Here is a 20,833-nt window from a genome sequence, read left to right on the forward strand (position 1 = left end):
CAGTAAGATATAAGGTTGTTTAAGTCTCTGCTATTTAAATAATAAAGTTTAAATAATTTGGAGGTAGTATAAGTAACCATGTTTGGTAAGTATTTCTGGATGTCCTTTTCCTCTATACTTCCATTATCATTTTTTAAAAATTTTCTTTAAGATTTATTATGTTTATAGTATTCTGTCTGTATGAATGCTTCCAGGCCAGAAGAGGATCCAGATCTCATTATACAGATGGTTGTGAGCCACCATGTGGTTGCTGGGAATTGTACTCAGGACCTCTAGAAGAGCAGCCAGTGCTTTTAACCACTGACCCATCTCTCCAGCCCCCCCCCCCACATTATCATTTTTAAAGAGGACACCATAAAGCATCTACCACTTATTGTTTTGTTTCAAAATTTTTAGATGACAGACTGGAGAAATGTCTCTGTTATGAATAAGGTTTTTCCCTGCTGCCCTGGTCCTGCCACCTCACCTGCCCCAAATAACACACAGAGACTCTGTATTAGATATAAATTCTGTTGGCTAGTTACTAGTTTCTTATCATCTAGCTCTGTCTTAAATATTAACCCATTTCTATTAATCTATGTACTTCCACGTGGTCTCATCTTACCGGAGAGAGAGGGGCCGGCGTTCTGCTCTCTCCAGTCTCTCCATGCTGACTCCTCCCTACTTTTTTCCGGAATCCTCCTCGTCTCCTAGTCCTGCCTATCTTGCTTTCCTATTGGCCAACAGTACTTTATTCATTAACCAATAAGAGAAACATATACAGATTGATATCTCCCATCATGTCTCAATGGTTAAGAGCACTGGCTGCTCTTGCAAAGGACATGGGTTCAATTTCTAGCATCTATATCATAGTTTATAACAGCCTGTAACTCCAGTTCTAGGAGAGCCAATTCTCTTTTTCTGATTTCCTTGGGCACCAGGTGTGAACATGGTACACACATATGCAGACAGAACACTTGTGCACATAACATAAAATAAATAAACCAAAAATTTTGAAAATAATATGGGCTGGGAATGCAGCTCAGTGTAGAGCACTACCTAGAATACTCAAGGCCCTGAGTTTTATCCAAGCTCTGCAAAGGAAACAGATAAAATGGCCAACACAATGAAAAGCCCAGGATATGTGCTGAAAGAATATTCAGTGTTTTTTCAAGATGGAAATGGTTGTTGTTTTTCCCTTTATCGATATTTACCACCTGTCAGACCTCCCCACTGCTGGGAACACTGGCATTCATGGGTAGTTTTGCTCCCAGGTTGGGCAATGCTGCAGCTGAAAAACCTTCCCACATAGCCTTTCAGCCCTACCTTGTTCTTTCTCCTGGTGAATCCCTCCAGCTGCATCCTTTTCTCCTACCTAACAGCTCTTTCCTCATGACTAGTATTTTTGTTCTGGCTTCCAAACGGGGAGATCTTCTTGTGTGTACCTATGCATTGAGCCAACTCCTGAGACTCCCTTACCAATGTCCTCTTCGGGATTTCCTTGCACTTCCCATTGTCAGGGGCTTCAAATGAGTTCGTTTATGGTATAGTTCCTCACCACAGCTTATACAATGCTGTTTGGATGCTCAGCCTTTGAAAGCATGAACTAGTCCTCATCAGAGAAGTTACTTCTTGTAGTAGATGGGAACTACCACAATGATCCACAAACTGGGCAATGTACAGAAGTGCAAGACTTTGAAGTTCTCTGTTGTATGTGTTCATCAAAGCCTTCCCCTCAAGATTCAGGGATCCACATGGAAGAAGAGTTGGAAAAATTGTAACAACTGGGTGATGGATGACTCCAAGGAAACTAGACACAACAAGATTGATCCACGTATGAACTCAGAGTGACTGGCAGCATGCACAGGGTCTGCACAGGTTCAAGCCAGATGGGGTCCCAGCATTGAGAAGAGGAAGTAGACATGTTCTTCCACCCCTAACCTAGAAGCTATCCGTGCCTTGTGGTAGTGGCACACATCTTTGATCCCAGCACTCAGGAGGCAAAGGCAGGCAGATCCCTGAGTTCGAGTCCAGCCTGGTCTACAGAGTGCTTTCTAGGACAGGCTCCAAAGCTACAGACAAACCCTGTCTTCAAAAGAAAACAAACAAACAAACAAACAGTTATCAGTTTTCTCTAATAGAATATTACTGGGTATATCAACCACACTTGTAGTTGCCCAACACAAACAATCTCAATGGAATTTTTTTCGACTTGTCAAATTTTGCTTTCTTTGTGCACTTTATTGGCTAATTTACCTTTTGCCTGTTTATTCTGATTTCCATTTAGGGCATGATGTTTCTTGGTTTTTGCTTATGTTTATATTTGTTTATTTTCAAAAAGAAAGAGAGGAAAAGAACATAAGTTTGTGGGTAGGGAGGATCTGGTAGTAATTGAGGAAAGAGAAAGCATAATTTGTATGGCAAAAAGTATTTTTCAATTAAAAGAAAAGCCATGAGCTAAACAAGTGTCTTTCTTTATAAGCTACCCAGCCTTAGGAATTTTATTTATATGACATATATATTTGTATTTTTATTTTAGCATAAACCAAAGTGCTTGGCTTTCTTTTGGTGGACAGCATTAGCTACAGTTACAAGGGCTATCATTAATAGTGTGTTACTGTTTGAGCTCTGGTGGGGACTTTATTGCTAGTTCATTGTGTCCTGTTTTAATGGAACAGAAAGGAAATGGAATAGAGTCCAAAGCAAATCATTTAATGTAGGAAAGGATTTGGGAGTCTGAATCCTCCTCCTCCTGTAAAGAAAGACAAGCAACATGAAGTTGATCGTAGGAGACAGAGATGCATAGTCTCAAGAGCACTAAGGACCTGTCAGCTCCTTTTTCTGATAGTTTCAAGTTCTCATTTGTTTGTCTGGTTGGTTTTTGTTGTGTTTCGAGTGGGGTGAATCAAATGAGAATTTGCTCCCTAAGTTAATGGTGTGTGCAAGATTGAGGAGGCCAATAAGTGACTATTTGCTAAGGGTAATAATACTCAGCGATTTAGAAGTTATCAATATACACTGAGAAGGTTTCATTACATGAGGAATCACGTTCCTTTGAGGCTGCTAGTAAAATAAATACTCTAAACCCGGTGACTTATAAACTTATTTCTCCAAGTCCTGAGGGCTTCCTGAAGGGAAGGTGCTGGTAGCAGGTTTGGTGTCTGGTAAGGGCCTACTTCCTGTCTCTTGCTAGTTCTTTAAATGTCAAAGCAGCTTCTTTATGCCTATTTTATAACAGCAAGAATCCCAAGAGAGTTCCACCTCCAGAGCAGATCTCCCCAGAAACCCCCCCAAATAACCCCGACACCTTAGTAATTAAGTTTCAGCATACAGGCCTGGGGACATAAACATTCAGACCATAGCATGTACTGCACTTGGAAGGTCCTTAAGTTATCTTAAGCATTCAGAAAATGTTGTTGACTACTCTCTTTTAAACTATCACAGAGAAGTTCTAGAGTCTTCTCCAAAGTGAAAATGATAGTAGGTAACTTATTATTGTGTGAATTTTCATACATTTTATGTATGCGTATAATTCAAAATTTTTTGTGTCTAACACTAGCTTCTCATAATTTCCCCAAATTAGTAAGTTTGAAATACCTTTCACATTTTTATAGAAAAATGAAAAATGGATTGGCAGTGTAGCTGAGTGATTGAGAGCATGCACAGCGTGCATGTGCAGGGCCAAAAGTGAAAACCACAAAAGAAGAGGTCTCTAGGAGGGACAAAGTTGTAGGAGTGATTCTGTACAATTTCTTCTATCCACATTGGAATGCAGGAGAGATGTGCATTGTGCTGACAGCCAAGCTGTATTGAGCCGAGTTGATATGTATCTAGTATTTTATGTGCTGACAATGAATTAAGCCTCACTTGCCCAAATGGAAGGAACTTTTGTCCTGAGAATGCTTACCTAGAAAGGGAAGACTCCCTCCACCCTCCCCTGATACCTGGAGGCAAATTTGAAGACAAAACCTTGGGTCTAGCATCCCAGGAATTGGAATCCAGCTGTTTATGCCTAGGCTGTGTGAGCTTAGTCAGCATCCTGGTCTGATGTGGGGATGAAGACCTGTCACAGTGTTGTCTACTGCAGTGGTGACATGTGATAGCAGTGACAGCAGTGAATATGGCAGGAAAAGCTATGAAGGGATGGGGAAAGGGGAAAAAAGGAAGAGAGGAAATGGAACAAGAATGCTGTCCTCTGTGTTCTAATTTCAGGGTGCTGGGTGTTGATTACATCTCTGTTTGTATGCATCCATGAGTGTTCATGTGTGTACTTGGGGGACATATAAGATGATCCATGTTCTACAGCATGAGTATGGAAGTCAGAAAACAACCTATAAGATCAGTTCTCTCCTTCTACATTGTTGGTCCTTGTCATGGAACTGGGTTCTTCTTGTGCTGCCCCAGGTTTGATACTGTTACACAAAGCATATTTGTACTGTAAAAATCTTTCCTTACATCATAATGAATATGCACCAGGAAAAGGAAATGTACCAGGTTTTTTCTGTTGGGTCACCAACAACACCCAAATCATGACGCAGGGACTTCTTACTGGGTATGAATGCTCAGCCTAGCTTAGGCTCTTTTCTAGCTACCTCTTTTAACTTAACTGTTTCTTCTCATCAATGTTTTGCCTCAGGGGTTTTTCACCCTTTCTTGCTGTATATCTTACTCTCACTGCTGTCTCTGGCTGCCTGGAGGCTGCCCGGCTTCTGGCCCCAGGCATCCCCCTTGGTCTCCCCTCTCTTCTTCTTCCTCTCATTCTCTCCAGCCTAGATGTCTGCTCCTATTTATTCTCTCTGCCCACCAGTTCCACCTATGCCTCTTCACAACACATCTTTTCATAATTAAACAAATGGAGCATAAACAAAAGTTAAAGTACTAGTGTACAGCATAAACAAATGTAACACATCTTTACATAGTTAAACATTCCAAAGCGGGGAATAGTATGTCAAACCATTTCCTGGAAACATCATTAAAGGGATCTAATTTCCATCATTAGCTTATTTTTTTAAGTGAGCTTCACATGTTATTATTAACAAGGAGTAGAATAACTTTTTTGAAGGAATGTGCAGAGAAACACCTAACATAATAAATCCACATGTCCGTGAAAAATACCAATTTTACTTAAGTAAGTAACATTAAATCATGTCACCATTTGAAGCACATGTTTCTTTTCCCATTAGATCTGTATAGGACAAATGGAGGACACTGGTAGAATTGTATACACTTCTATGCGGTGACCTGTTTGTAGTCACTGGCACACTGGATAGAGGGGCTATCATGTTCATGTACTCTATCTCCTGTTCTGGCCTCTGGAACATAAGCAATGGAGTCGGTCCAGGTTTGTACCTACATGTTACCATTGTGGGTATTGCAGGAGTTTAGCATCCATCTATCCACAGTGGCTGTACATCATAGATGCTGGCCAACATCTCATGCTCATGATTGCCTAGCTCATCACTCACGCACATGTCTTTCAGCCTCTCATGCATTGCCACTTTCAGACTGTAAGAAACCTGCCTTTTACCCATTTGGGAACCAGATTCTAAATGAACTAAAAGTTGATTTGTTATGAAATTTCAGCAAGTTAACTCGAATCATTTCAGCACCAGTGATGTGATTAAAGTCCATATCACTTGTACTGGGTTATATTATTTTAAAAATGCATTTATATGTAGATACATATGTAATATATAAATATACATTATATAAATATTCCATAATTGATGCTTCTGTTTGGAAACATTTTCCCGTTAGTTCAAATTATTATTAATTTTCTAAGCCTTTCCATCATACAGAAATTATTTATTTTCTAAGCCGTTCCCTTAAACAGAAATTATTGGCTTTTATACCTTGGTGACTCTTTTTCAAATTTATTGACCATAGATATAAAAATGAGAACTAGCTGTAAGTTTCAGGATATAATTAGCGCTCAGGGGGAAAAAGTGCTGTTAAAATGTGCCATGTGTAATGTTTTAGTTAAGTGCATCTCTTAGTCTTTATCAATACATGCTGCATGCACGTAGGATCCCATCCATGTCCTGTTCTCTTAACACTTGGACTCATTCACATTAGTTGACATTATTTTCTGGGGTCTGTGAGTCTTTAGTGCAAGTACCCAGAATATACATAACTGCTCCTCCCTTTCTTTATATATGATTGTTTCACATGGTTCCATAACTGAATCTGAAGCATACAGGCTTTGTTATAGTAAGGTTATTCACCTCTGCACCATCTGGATGCATATTACAATCTGTGCCACATACTACACTTCCTCTCTGTGCAAGCAAGCCAGTTTACACAGAGGAGGCTGAATTCATACCATGGATGAACGTCTGTATGTGGTGTGCAAGGAGCCAAGGAGATTAATGATCTTGCCTGAAGCTCCTGTCATGCCATCCCCCACTATGGAAAATTAAATGTCATGTATAACAACTCACTCTCCATTATGTAATTACATGTGTATTGTATAAAAACTCCCGGGGCTAAAGGAGGCAAATGAAACTGAAACCCTTGGAAGGATTTAGTGCTAGCTGCCAGGACTTACTGAGTAAAAGGGAACTCACCACAGGAGCCACCCTTCTGTATCGATTGAACATATGTCTTGTTTTGGCAATTAAAAATAGTGTGGCCTGCACATATTCCTGAAGGGTGATATTGACTTGAAATTAATGTGAATGTCAGAGACATCTCTAGGCAGCACCTATCCAAACAATCAGCTTGAATCCCTCCCTGCTGTAAAACTCTCTGCACACTTGACTCATGAGACCTAACTTGAGAAATAGGTGGGAAGGCTTATATGTTTGGTATGAGATTTATTTTATAAAGGATCGTTCATTTGTTTGTTTATTTAACAAGAGTTTACTGTTCTCATTGCTGTAGTCAGTGATGCAAAATATGCAATAGCAACACTAAGGTGAGGCAGTGAATGAGATAAATAGTCTACAGTCTATTCCCTATCGAAGATACGGGAATAAAGAGCAAGCTACATATGCAGCCTTCAGGACTGTGGGAAGTAAGCACAGGGGGAGATGTTTAGCTGAGACCCAAAGGAAAGGAAACAAGCATGTGTGGAAGCCAAAGGCTGGGGTGTTAGCTGGTGCATATGAACATTGAGTGTCAGGAAAAAGCATTCCTTCTTGGAAGAATACAGTCCTCCCTCCCTCCCTGCCTCTCTGCCTCCCTGCCTCCCTCCCTCCATCCATCCATCCATCTCTCTCTCTCTCTCTCTCTCTCTCTCTCTCTCTCTCTCTCTGTGTGTGTGTGTGTGTGTGTGTGTGTGTGTGTGTGTGTGTGTGTATGATTTCAAATCCTGTAAGGAAGTCTTCAAGATCTCAGTGGGTATCATCCATGATTGAGAATTTTGACGAAGAGGCCTCCATTAGCGCTGACATCCACAGTAGGTCAGAGGAAGAAGACAGCAGGGACACTGGTGCCATCCAGGCTGTTTCTCTGTTGTTGGCCAGTAGGTGGACCAGTGAGGGTCCTCTATAATGCTCTGGAAAACTAACTCTTGCTTATTTCTTCTAGTACATCTTTCCTGTACAGAAATACCCATGTTTTATGTGTCTATAAAATTTTTGTTTGCTTATTATGATTGTATATGTATACATGTGTGCTTGATATGTATATGTGAAGGTATGGGCATGTACACTTCCATGTGCCAGGCAACTGTGCTTCCCACTCAGTCACACTCACAGCCCCAGAGACTAAATGTCGACTGAAAGAAAATATGATCACAGCGTCCCCAGTGGTTTCATAAATGGATATTTTGAACACCAGTGGGTTGGGCTCAAACAAACACAGTCATAATTCCTGCAAACTGATGCCTGCCTGTACTGTCAAGAGGCGGGAATAGCAAAGAAAAAAATTACTAGCTCTCCCCAATGGGGGGAGGAAGGGACAAAAACAAACAAACAAACAAACAAAACAAAACAAAAAACCTGATTTTCAAAGACACTTTATAAATTATTCAAGAAAGATGGAAGTTGGGTGTAGCTCAGCCACACAGCATTTGTTTGGCATGTGTGAGGCTCTGTGTTCAATCTCTATTAAAGGAAAGGAAAGGATGGATTTAGCTTGGTCCCAATACTTAAATATTTGTGAATTCATATGATTCATGAATGGTCCTGTGAAACATCTGGTCTTTGAGACTGGATAAATCACACTCACAAAAGGAAATCTTACTGTTACAGATATTTCAAAGGCGTAAGACAATTCCAGAAATGCATGGAATTACGACTGGATTAAATGTCCAACCTCCTGTGATCATAACAATGATTTCAACATACGATCAAACCTCAAATAATCTTAACCCCAATTTGTTCTGAAAATGGTGTAGTTTATAAACTGAACTTACAACAAAACCAGTAAGTGAATACAATTTAAGCTTAAAAGGTGTTAAGGGGTGTTGAGATAGCTCTGCTGATGAGAGCAATTGCCACCAAGTCCAAGTCTGACAACTTCAGTATGATCACTGGGACCCACATAAAGGAAGGAGAAATACCCTCTTTGCGTGCATACACACACACACACACACACACACACAGGGGGACAAAAACGAACAAAAAATCGAGATGCCTGTTTTCTATATAGAAGCTGAAGGAACAGGCGAATCACTGTGAGTTCAAGGCCAGCCTGGTCTACAGAGTGAGTTCCAGGACAGCCTCCAAAGCTACAGAGAAACCCTGTCTCCAAAAGAAAAAAGAAAGCTGGAGGAACATAACTTTGCTCTTAGTGCTGAGGTGTGGAGAGTGAGTGGTCATGTGACCTACAGTGTGCTGGGTAGAGTGGAAGCAAGCATGCTCCAACTGTTCTATCATCAAAAGTGGAAGCAGGCATGCTCCTACTGTCCTGTCATGCAAGTGGAAGCAGGCATGCTCCAACTGCCCTATCATCAAAAGTGGAAGCAGGCATACTCCTACTGTCCTATCAATCATCCCACTTACTGCTTTCTTTTCCTCCGAGGTCCCTTGGTTCCTGACTGTTAGATGCCAGGTCCTATGACCTTTCTGTTTACTCTGAGATCTCAGTGTCCCTCCAATAAAGTCTGTTTTGCTTAAGTTGCTCCAAGTTCATTTCATCACTTATGCCAAAGAATTCTAATGGCTGGGCTCAGAGTCTGCAGAGGCAGTGAGCCACCACAGCCTTGTCACAGGTAGACTTTAGCCTGGACTTCTGGGTTTGTTAGCCTGCGAATATCTTCTGCAGAGCATGACAGCTCTGAACAAGTCTCCTCTGTGGATCTCCGTCCACCTCCAGCCTGTCATTGGCTTTGGAGTGAGTTAGCACTGATTCTCAGGCAGGATTTGTCAGTGGCAATTTTCTGATGAGAGAGTCATCTCCCATTGCTTGTCCTATGGAAGGGCTGGATATTTCAGCATGTAGGTTTTCCCAGCCTGGATTCAGAGAGTAAGGCTATGTGCTGCACTGTCTTCCAGAGGGAATCTCTGTGGTTAACTGTGTGTGGGCTACGTCACCCACCACATCCTAAAGCTTCCCACTGCTTCAGCTGTCTTCCCTGCAGATGTGGACCTGGTAGTATTATTTTAGCCCCCTTTTATGTGGACTTTATAACACTGTTGAGAACTCGCTGGGGATACCTTTGTATACCATGGGTCAGGATGTCAGGTTCCTCCCTGCAACCCTTAGAGGGTTTGGAATTTTCAGCTTGGTATCCTGAGCTATCTTGATGGTTTCTTTTCCCAGTTGTGAGTTGAAAGCTATTTGGTCTTCTGAAATATTTTCAGGAAGGAATTTTGTTCTCATGGTGGTATAATAACTTGCTTTGTTTTACATGTTACTTCTGTGACCATGTATCTGAATATATCTTTGTATGAAAACATGCCTAACATGACTATAAGTTTGACTATTATAGATGACTATTATTCTGTATTTAATTATCATCAATAGTTTGTAATAATTACTTTCAAGGACTAGAAATTTACATTACATTGTTAAATGAGCTGTATAGGAACAATACCTTCAACAAGAGTGGAAACGTATGTACAGTATGTTCTAACAAAAATAACCTTAAATGTGTATCACTCTTCTAGTTGCTGTTACAAAATGCCTGCCAAAGGCAATTTCAAGAAGAAAGCATTTATGTTGTTTGTGGGTACAGCCCATCACGGAAGGGAAGGCGTGGCAGGAGTAGCTGGGCAGCTGGTCACTCTGCACCCACAGTCAGGAAGCAGACACTGGTTAATGCTGATCATCACTTCACTCTGTCCTTTCTATCCCATTTGAGACCCAGATTGATCGCAGCTTTTCTCCTTCAGTTGACCTTCCATGAAAGCACTGTCATAGACACACCTACAGGTGTGTTCTTATGGTAATTCTTCCTCCATCAGTTGACAGTGAATATGAACCAGCACACTCTGTGTCTATTCTTCCCTCCCCTAGATTTTGACAGCAGGAGTTTGAATTTAACTAAACAGGGTATCTCATGTAAGCAGAATCTTGCAGTAGGTGACCTGTCCAGCTGGTTTATTTAGTTTGGCATATGTTATTAGGGTTCATCCATGTTGTAGCATGTATCAGAATCTTCTTCCTTTTTGAAACTAGCAGTATTCCAGCATATGGATATGCTATATCTATTTCTACCTTTTGATTATTGTAAATAATGCAGCTATGAGCACAGTGTGTAGTACCTGCTCTGAGACCTGATTTCTATTAGATGTAGACCTGCACGTACAATTGCTTAGTCAGCCCATTCTTCTGTCTTGACTTTTTGAGGAGCAATCATTCTGTTTCTGTAACAGCTTCACCATTTTACATTCCAACAATAATGCACAATGATTCCAATTCCTTCCCACCTTGCATAATTTATTTTCTGTTTTGTTTTTATACTAGTGACTTCAAGGGGGCATCCGCTGGTGATCTTGATTTGCATTTCCTAATGATCAGTATGTTGAGCATATTATATGTGCTGTTGGTCTCTGCATCTTCTTTGGAGAAATGTTCACATCTGTCTTACTTAGGGTTGCTATTGCTGTGATGAAACACCATGACCAAAACCAACTTAGAGATAAAAGGGTTTATTTGGCTTACACTTAACACTATTCATCACTGAAGGAGGTCGGGACAGGGACTCAAGCAAGGCAAAAACCTGGAGGCAGGAGCTGATGCAGAGACTATGGAAGAGTGCTGCTTACTTGCTTGATTAACTTGCTTTCTTGTAGAACCCAGGGCCTAAAGCCTAGTATGGACTGGGCCCTCCCCCACCAATCAGTAATTAAGAAAATGTCCTATAGCTAGATCTTATGGAGACATTTTCTCAATTAAAGTTCCCTTTTTTTAGACGACTTTACCCGGAGTCTAATTGACATAGAACTAGCCAGCACAGCATTTAATGCTCATTTTCTAATCTGGTTGTCCATTTTGCTATTGTAGCTGGGTTATAGGAGTCTCTATATATATTCTAGATGTGAACCATTTACCAGATTGATGATTTATAAATATTTTCTTCCACATTTTCACTCTTTAGATTGCATGGGTGTAAAACAATAGTGTCGATATACTTCCATTTGTCTGTCTTGCCATTTAGCCATTCTATGTTCAGTGTGGTAAAACTTTCCCAGTGTGTTTTCTCCCAAAGGTTTTGTTTTTGGGTTTGTTGTTGTTGTTGTTGTTGTTGTTGTTTTACAGTTTAAGCTCCTATATTTGGATCTTTGATCCATCCATTTTGAGTTAACTTTGACCTAGGATGCCATGTCCTCCTGTGCATGTGACTGGGTTCTACAGCACTGCTGAAGTGATAGATCATTCTCCACATGGAGTACCTTTGCTACCCCTGAGAGTCTTTCAGTCATACAAAAGGGTTTATTTCTGGGCTCTTCATCCCATTCTGTTCATGATTGTTATGTCTTTGTGGTAAGTTTGGATGTATAGAAAACCTTCAAAGCTGGTCTTTATCAGGATTGCTTGACAACTTAGAAGTAAGCCCAATTTTTTTCTATAAATTGTAGCAGAGAGCACCCTTTTAGTTTTAAAAGAAATGAATATACTCTTTAGAGAGCTCATATTGACCAATGAGAAATGATGGCATTGTACAAACACACCTCACTCAGAAATTATTGTCATAGGCTCATTGGGCTTTGTAAAAATATAAATACGTACAGTGTAGATCTTTTGTAAAGCCATGACTTAAAAAGTTAAGTCATGTGATTAGGCACCTGTGTAATAAGCAGAGCAGCACAGATGACCTTAATTAAGTCTTTGGTTTACTCTGGTCCAGGTGAGAGGAGAGTGGTTGGGATTAATTCAGATACAGATCTAGAAAACCAGTAATTGAGATTAATTCAGATACAGATCTAGAAAACCAGTAAGGACTACTTGTCAGAGTCCAGGCAACTTGTATAGGTGGATTCAGAGAGGTTCATGAGATGAGAATAAAGAAGAGCAAAGCCTTTATAATGGAACCATTTAAGCTTGGTGCTTTGGATAACAGCTGAATATATGAATGATAATGAGGACCTAAGACCTGGAAGTTTAAGTGTCTGAGACTCAACATCACAAAATGTTGCGCTTGTGTTCTGAGTTAGAAAATATCGAAACATACACCCAACTTTAACCAGTTGTAAATAGCCAATTTTTGTTTTTATTTAAGCTGCTACTGTTCTCAGTTCTCAGGTTGGATTTGGGACTGAGGCCCAGCTTAAGGGGGAGGACCACTTTAAAGGCAGAGGCCACAATTTATTGTTGTGGAGGTGTACTTCCACAGATGTGAAGGAAATCTTGGAGCTATGAATTCTTGGTTTTGTCTTAACAGCATCTGGTTGCTCACAGGGCTGGCTTCAAACCTAAGATGGAATCCTCTGGCACCTATGAATCAAATCATTGATTCACATTTATATGGGGGTAAAAGTTATTATCTTAACTGTGTTGACTCTCCTTTTCATGTATATAAGTTCACAGTTTATGACACAAGAGCCTATGGAAACATCCAGAAAGCAACAGAAGGATTTTGGTTGGCAAATGCGTGTGGGGAAGGACATATACCAAGACAAATGGGCTTCCCCCACAGGATCCCATGTCTGGATGATGGGCAATGTTTTCATAACCCTTAGGTCAAGAACACATTCTATAGGGATTTTTGGCTGGTCTAAGTGACCAGAGACCAGTTTTCTCAAGATAGTTTAGATGCCATAACTATTGTTTAATAGTCTACTACATTCCCCACTGGTTCTAGGAGAATGAGTCAATTTGGGGAGTTTAATTTTAGGGCCTCATTGGCAGGTTTAATTTTAGGGCCTCACAGGCACCTCCTTAGTGCAGTAGGCAGCGTGTCAATCTCATAATTTTAGGGACTCTGGAACCTGTGGTGTTGTTTTGTTTTGATTTTGATTGACTTGGGGAATACAAAGAGGTAGACATTGGCAACAGGTAAGCATTAGGATGCAAAAAAGCAGTGAAACAGAAAAAGTAACCCTGTTTTACCCAGGTAAAATTTGGTAACTATGAATGAAGTAAGCCATTCAGATCACAGCTCCCATCTGTAGTAACCCTTTCTGCAGTTTTGTAACCCTCTAATTTTAAAAAGTTATTTTGTATTGATTATTTGGGAATCTCACATCATGTACCCTGATCTTGCTTACCTCACAGTCTACCCATGTTCATCTCCCCTCCCCCATGACCTTCCTCCTCACCCCCCCCCCAAAGTTTATTTTGCATTGTTCATATATTCACTGGAACATGATCAAATTCATAGTGTCCAGCTCCTAAGGGAGGATATGTCTTTCTCTACCTGCATCCACACCAGAATTTATCAGTGGAGGAAAGTTGTACTTTGGCCTAAGCCAGCTTTCCAGCCCCCATGCCACCACTGTGTCACTATCATAGTGCTGTGGGCCAGCAAGGGTTGTGGCCAGCTCTCAAATGAGGGATGGAACCAACTCTACCTGGTACACACAGGCATTAATGTGGGTTCAGGCAGCAGCCCAGACCTCAGCCATCCACATAAGCTTTGGTAGGAACTCAGCCTATAGACATCAACACAGCCCTTGGCTGTATCTGGACCATTGACTGAGGTGGTTATACATGTCACTCACATCATCTTAGTGCCCTGAAGCAGCAAAGACCAAGGACATGACCAAAGCATCAGACAACCACACAGACTACATACATCCACATGGGTCTCAGGTTTCATCGTGGCTTGGGGCAGCAGCATGGACCACCAACACAAACATGGCCTCTGGTGGCATCATGGGCCATGGTGGTCCTTCAAGGAGGTCCAATCCAGAAAGTGAACCTTTCTTCCTCTGAGACCTCCATTGTTGCTCAGAGCCAGGGGGATCCCATGGCCATGTGGCAGGTTTGGGGCTGAGTCTGCATCTACTTAAGCTCCAGGCTGTTGTACATCATCCTGCCAAACTGACTGGGCAAGGACAGTATGTTGATCTGAGCCCTCTCTCTCACCTGTCATTACCACCAGGTCTCTAGTTCTGTCTCTGCATAGTGCACACACACACTATTACATTTTTCTATCTTTCCCACCTCTTCATCACATACTTGTTCCTTGGAGTGGTGCTCCTTTTCCCCAGGCCTCAAGGCCAGGTGGCACTTCAACCCTCTAATTTTTGTTTGTTTGTTTTTCAAGACAGGGTTTCCCCGTATTGCTTTGGAGCCTGTCCTGGAACTAGCTCTTTAGACCAGGCTGGCCTTGAACTCACAGAGATCCTCCTGCCATTGCCTCCCAAATGCTGGGACTAAAAGCATGTGCCATCAACCCCAGCTAACCCTTTAATTTTTAACAGGTATCTGTAATGATAGAGTGTAGAGCCACCATGGGCCCTGGTATACCAGTAGGCACCACAGGTAGCCATTGTCCCTTCTGGCAGAGAGAAAGGAATTGACTCCATGTGGTAGAGAGGAACTCGTTTCCTTTGGACCTAACATTCCTGCCTTTTGTTGAGAATAACAGGGGATAGACTCTCTTCTGCTTTTCAAATGAAATTAGGACGTCATTGTCAGGGTCCAAGAAAGCTGGAATGCCTGGTAAAGGTCAGGAGTGGGGCAGGGGACATCTGGTTCATTGCCCAGGTTCTGCTGAACCATCTGGAGCTAGCAAAGTACAGGACACTTTGGAGTGACCTGGAATGCTGGTTCAAAGCGGGTGCTTAAGCTGCTAGGAAATCCCATGAAGTATCTGGTTCACATCAGTGTTCAGCAAGTCTAGAGTTCACTAGTTCCCAAGGACCACCTGAAACTAGCATGTTTGGAGCAGTTTGTAGTCTTCAATTGACTGCAGATCTGCTGGAATTGATAAAAAGTAGGGACAGAAATAAAGTTAAGGCATTTAGGGGGAAAACTTTTATCTTAGATATACACTTGAAACTATGGTCCTGGCAGTTGGGGCAATGAAAGGAGTCCCAAGACTAGGGGGAAGAGAGAGCCCACCCTCATGCATAGGCAGTGGGTGGGGAAGCTTGGGTTGTTGGCTCCATTTAACCTGTGATAGGTGGATCCAAGTCACAACTCCCTGAAGCTTGTGTGAGTTTTTAAGTTTACAAAGAAAGATAAAAATTTTAGATACATTAGCATTACCATTGTTGTAATCTGCACTGAAATCCTCATTGTAGGAAGAACAGTTCACAAGTGTCTGTAAACAACCAAAATAGACTTATGCTTTTGAACCACAGCAAAAGCTTAGGGATTCAAAAAATGATTCTAAATTAAAAACATGAACATTCTTGCATGTGTGTGTGTGTGTGTGGATACATAGATAGATGGATGGATGGATGGGTGGATGGATGGATGGATGGATGGATGGATGACAAATAACTTTTAGCACAAGAAACACTTTAGGTCTACATTTTGAAAACAACCAAAGGAAATTTAAAATTTTGAGTTGTGACTATCATAATAGTCAGTGGCTTACCGGGGCTAGATTAATAGCTTATCAGGACTCCGTTGAGTAATGTTAGAACTGAACTTTTGAACTTAATGTAATAGTAGCTTAGTGAAAGGGAAAGAAATCTGAAACATTTTTCACATAGCTTAAATTATTTCCTCAGCTCTTTATAATTTGTGTTTACATACCTTAAATTATTTTCTTAGACTCACAACTTATATAAACTTTAATTTTTTTCCCCTTTTCATTTCAGTTGCCATGAGGCACAAATGACTGACTATTAGAGCAGTCATTGCGAAGCAAGTTCCCTTAAATAATGGAATGGTAAAAAGTAAAATTTTAGTTAGTAATAGCAGCATGATAGCTTGTTTGCTTTTACATTGAAACCTGTTTTGGGAGTATTTCTCTGTCAGTATGAAGCCTATAATAGGTCTCCATCTGCATGTGTATATGTGGGGGGAGGTGTTTGTGGCTGTTATTTGGGAGCTAGGTAGTAGGCCCCCAAAAGAGTCCAAAACAGTAAAAAGCAAAAGAGTAAAACAACAAAAGGAACAATTTCCTTTTCAGCTGTTTTAAAGCACAAAACATCTCCTCTGTTCTGTTTTGTTCTGTCTTCCTGTCTCAGAGTCAGATGGCCAGCTGCCTCAGGACAGAAATTTGGAGGGAACTTTTAAACAAGCATGTTTAGGTCAGGAGAGCGAGGGCCATAATCCATCCCAGAGCCTGCTTTTTAAATAAGTAAAGAAGTATTTTAATATTATCCATACCCAAAATGCACCCGGATCCCTTCAAAACTGAATCCATTGACCAGAGTGAGGGACCAGAGCAAGCAGAGAATAAGAGAAGCTGGGACCTGGGCTTTCCCTCCTGAAGAGACTAGAGTTATAAGTTCTCTCTGCCTCCCAAGTGCTGAGATTAATGGCATGTGCCACCACGTTAATGAATTTTAATGGCAAGTGTTTATTTCTTTTTCATGTTATATTCCCCCTTATGTCATATATAAATGATAGAGCGGTAGGTAGGTAGGTAGGTAGATGATAGGAAAGTATCACAGTTTTCTCTTTTTGTGTCACATATTTTGCATCACTACAAATTCAGTGGCTCACAGCACTGGCAGCTGTTGGCTTATGGTTATAAGGTCTGGCACAGGAGCTAGGTTTTCTACTAGGTAAGGTAGAAGTCAGGGGTTAGTGAGTCTTGAGTGTGTATGCTATGAGGGAATTCTCTCATGAACTCTTTCTTATTGAAAACTCGTCTCCTTCCTGGCTCAAGTTGGGGTGTGCCCAGTCCCTCATCATCATCAGGCAGCCAAGCTCCCTAACTGTGTGTTCAAGGTGTTCCAGGAAGAATTCCCTTTGGCTTAGAGTTCATACAAATAATCTGACCTAAGGGTCAGGACACTGCCTTTCTGAGACATGACACTTCTCTATTAAGGTTTCTCATAACTAGTTCAGGAACAATCAGGTAATCTCCCTTTATCCCGAAGTCAGCTGGGTCACATGACATAAGCTGATGGGGTTAGTCATGAACCCATCTTCACTTCTGGTTGTGTGTACAAGGGGAGGGAATCTCAGCAACCCTCTCCGCATTCTGCCTAATCCAATGGTTTTCATCAGTGCCAGTGTATTTCTGTGGGTGTGGTTAATATATTTGTTTATGTGTTGTTCTGGCCTCTGTGTTTAAGCATATAGGTACACATACACGCACCACACATACCTCATGCCAACCCACTACCCAACATAGGGTAATATTATCTACCCTGTTGCCTTAAGAAAGGATTTTCAGTGAACTGGAAGCTTATTATTTTGAGCCAGGCTAGCTGGCCAGTAAGCTCTTGGGATTCTCTACTCCTCAATGTTAGGGTTGCAGGCTTGCATAGCCATTCCAACTTTTTGTGTGGGTACTGGGTATTTTAACTCAGGTTATTATATTTGCAGAGCAAGCAAGTACTCTTACCCATTGAGCTGTCTCCCCAGCCCTATGAGAGTGGATTTTTGTTGTTGTCGTTGTTGTTGTTTGTTTTTAAAAAAGAATTTAAATCAGGACCAAAAATATATTTTGCTATAAATATATTCCACAAATAAGAGACTAAATTGGTAGTGTTCTTAATATCATATTGAGAAAACCTAAACTGACAGCCCGAGGGTAGTAATTCTACAATTGTAATTTTCTGTTTGTTTGCTGTATTCCTCTCTAATTGCTGATATCATCAAGGCGGCAATGATGTTTTATTTATTTTTATTTTCATATTGTAAATGTGTCAAATATATGTACATATTCAAAATGAAATGAGCAATATCGTTGAGCTTCAACCAATTAAATGCTAACCAGCTTGGATTAAAAGAAAAACAGGCCTGGAGTGTAGCTCAATTGGTAAAGCACTTGCCTAGCATATACAGAGCCCTGGGTTCTAGCCCAGTACTGTATAAACTGGTGATCCTGATGGAAGACTGTAATCCCTGCCCTGGGAGGGTGGCAGCAAGACAGTGAAATTCTCAGCTGGTGAGTTAGAGGCCAGCCTGGGATACCTGAGACTGTCTTGATAAAAACGGGGAGACACTGTTAGGAGAGCACAGAGACATCTCAACTAATTGTCAGCAGGAGCCACTAAGACTTCTATAGAGAAAGCACCAGGCCATCCCTAGACATGTCCACACAGGGGAGTTGCCAAGCCCTGTAGTAACTGGAGGATTGCCTATGGTAGTGCCTTGATGACACACTCCTGAGCTCTGTGTATCTGCTCTAAAATTTGACTCTCTAGGATGGAGAATTTGGTTGCTTCACAGGTACCTATCTGCTCCATACTACATTCATTGAGGAGTGAACTGCAGTATATAATAACATGTTTTTTCTCTTTTGAAAGCCTGCTACCCAGATACCAAGTGAATCACACACAGAGGCTTATTACTTATGAATGCCTGGCCTTAGCATGGCTTGTTCTAGCCAGCTTTTCTTAAATTAACCCGTCTGCCTTTTCCCTCTGGGCTTTTATCTTTTTTACTTCTGTATACCTTACTTTCCTTCTTACTCTGTGGCTGGCTGGCTGGCTGGCTGGGTGGCTGACTTACTGACCCCTGATGTCCTCCTCTCCTTGTTATCTAGGTCTCTTCTTCTATTTATACTCTTTGCCTGCCAGCCCCTCTTATACTTGCTCCTGCCTCGCTATTGGATGTTCAGCTCTTTATTAAGACCATCAGGTGTTTTAGACAGGCACAGTAACACAGCTTCACAGAGTTAAACAAATGCATCATATACAAAAGACGCACACCTTAAAATAATATTCTATCACAGCAGTATGGTATGGAAATGTACCCTGGAATAACTCTCTCTCTCTTATCTGTGGTGGATCTTCGTCGTTTCTCTTTATCAGTGTTTAAGATAATAATAAAAATACAAATGATTTCCACTCTCCACAGCTTGATATGGCTTTGTGAACAATCAGTACTAAGAGGATTGTAAAAGACTATGAACTGTACCTTATTCTGTCCATTAAGAGGAATTGTAGGTTTTCTACTATGTGAGGTTCAAAAAAAAAAAAAAAAGTGGACTTTTAAATGGCAATGAAATCATACTAATTTATGGAAAAAATCGTTAAATTTTAAAGAGATACCTCACTTGATTTAAGCTGTCCTGAGACAATTAATCTTGACCTTGAATATATGTGCAGCCATGTTTCAATGCTCATAGCCTTCAGGAGAGATAGGAAAAGCCATCTACCTAGTTATTTCCCAGTGTGCCCTGCCCTGTGTGCTCTACACCTGGAAGAGGTATGGCCGGTTGGTTGTGTTACTCAGTGGAAGGAATTGAATGGGAAGGACAATTACCAGCAGGAAGATCCCATTACTTACACCATGTTAGCTGATTGCTTGTTCTGTGTGTGTACAACTACTGAAGAATGGACTGGACTCCTGTGATTGTAGTCCTCTCACAATACTGTATGTTCAAGGCATCAGTAATGCTGTCCTAACAAAACAAATTCTTCATGTTCTATAGCACATTATAGTTGTAGATTCTCTCATGTTTATTTTGATTTAGTTCAAGTACTGAACAATCCAAAAAAAAAAGGTACCAAATGAGAAATGATACCTACACTTTTTTAAAAAATATGTGTACATGTTTATGTATACATATATGTATGCAGGTGTTTGTGCATGCAGTTGGAAGTAAGAGATCAGTGTTGAGTGTTCCTTCTGTAGTGATATATTGTTTATGATCTAATAAAGCCACTGAAGATCAGAATACAAAGCTAGCCACACTAGTTAGCTATAGGCAGTGGGCAGTGGGGTCACACATCTTTAATCCCAGGACTCAGGAGACAGAGTAAGATGTATCTCTCTGAGTTCAAGACCACCAGGGACTATATAAAGTTCACACCTTTAATCCCAGCACTAATGAGTATATAAGGAAGAAGTAAAGGGTCTCATGTGAGATTCAGTTTCCAGTCACAGGGAAGACAGGATCTCCATTTCAGCCTTGGTAGAGGTAAGAGCTACTGGCTGGCTGCTCTTTGCTTTCCTGATCTTCAGCTTGAACTCCAATATCTGTCTCTGGGTTTTTATTCCTCATGTAAGAAAATAAAAAGTTTATAGTCATCCTCCTCTACATAGGAAGTTTGAGGCCAACCAGAGCTACATGAAACCCTGTTTCCAAACAGAAGAAAATGATGACAGAGAGGCAAGGATCGTTAACATAGTCATATTTATCTTTTAAGACCATCATAATGTTGCCGTGTAAAGATGGACTTCAGTGAAGGTGCTGAGAAATGCTGAGATGGGAAATCAAATAAAAAGCTTTCTTTGGTAGGGGTGAGAAATGGTGGTGACCAGTATATAGGGTAGACTGGGAAGCAGTAAAAAGGCTTATGATATATATTGAATGTAGAGTAACAAGATTTGTTCATGGATTGGAAATACCACTTGAGAGATGAGTTTTTTAGAAAGACTCTTAGCTGTCCACCTATGCTTATGCCAGTGACCCTAATTCAATGCAGTTGGACACACA

The 20,833-nt window shown here is 40.9% G+C and overlaps 1 protein-coding gene across 1 annotated transcript in view; it reads left to right on the top strand.

The window, feature by feature from the left end:
* Window positions 1–20,833, top strand: part of Patj (PATJ crumbs cell polarity complex component) — a 292,270-nt gene that overhangs the window by 165,724 nt on the left and 105,713 nt on the right. The gene's annotated exons all lie outside the window — the stretch shown is intronic.

This window comes from Phodopus roborovskii, unplaced genomic scaffold (genome assembly GCF_943737965.1).
Source record: "Phodopus roborovskii unplaced genomic scaffold, PHOROB, whole genome shotgun sequence".
Lineage (NCBI taxonomy): Eukaryota > Metazoa > Chordata > Mammalia > Rodentia > Cricetidae > Phodopus > Phodopus roborovskii.